The 506-nt window shown below is 66.4% G+C and overlaps 1 protein-coding gene across 1 annotated transcript in view; it reads right to left on the reverse strand.

The window, feature by feature from the left end:
• Positions 1-349, reverse strand: part of SMARCA2 (SWI/SNF related, matrix associated, actin dependent regulator of chromatin, subfamily a, member 2) — a 117,450-nt gene extending 117,101 nt beyond the window's left edge. Inside the window, exon 1 of the mRNA XM_014309881.2 lies at positions 90-349. The gene's annotated coding sequence lies outside the window, so the exon portion shown is untranslated. The remainder of the gene's footprint in view (positions 1-89) is intronic.
• Between the last annotated feature and the right edge of the window lie 157 nt (positions 350-506).

The following is a 506-nucleotide window of genomic DNA, read 5'->3' on the forward strand; positions in this document are numbered from 1 at the left end:
GGTGCGAGCCGGCACAGCCGGTGACAATAAAGGACAGTGCCGGGCACGGGGAGCTGATGGGGTTGGACCGAGTTGCAAGTTGTATTTACCTTCCGCCCGGGCGGAGCGCCGTGCTGACTGTCGCTCCTCTCCCCCCTCAGTGAGTCACCCAAGTCCAGAACCGGAGCGAGGGACTAGATTACAAACATGACTTCATTGATGACAGCCATTCCCACTTCTTCTTCCCAAACTCCTGCCCCTCCTCCGGCCCCCCTTCACGGACGCCACTGCTCAGGCAGCGATGTTGCCATTGGTCTACCAGGCAGGGAGTGCCCGCCCCCTTGCGTAGAAGGGGCAGTTCTATTGGCCTGGGGGGCTGTCGCTCAGCCGGGAGGTCGGAGGGGGCGGAGGTGTGCAAGCGCGCGTGGGGCGGGGTGCGCTGCGCTCCGCGGCGCTGTGCGCAGGGCGAGCGCTACGCTCCCGCGCTGGCCGCGCAGCGGTGGCGGCTTGCGCTCCCTTCGAGTGCC

This window comes from Geospiza fortis, unplaced genomic scaffold (genome assembly GCF_000277835.1).
Source record: "Geospiza fortis unplaced genomic scaffold, GeoFor_1.0 scaffold456, whole genome shotgun sequence".
Lineage (NCBI taxonomy): Eukaryota > Metazoa > Chordata > Aves > Passeriformes > Thraupidae > Geospiza > Geospiza fortis.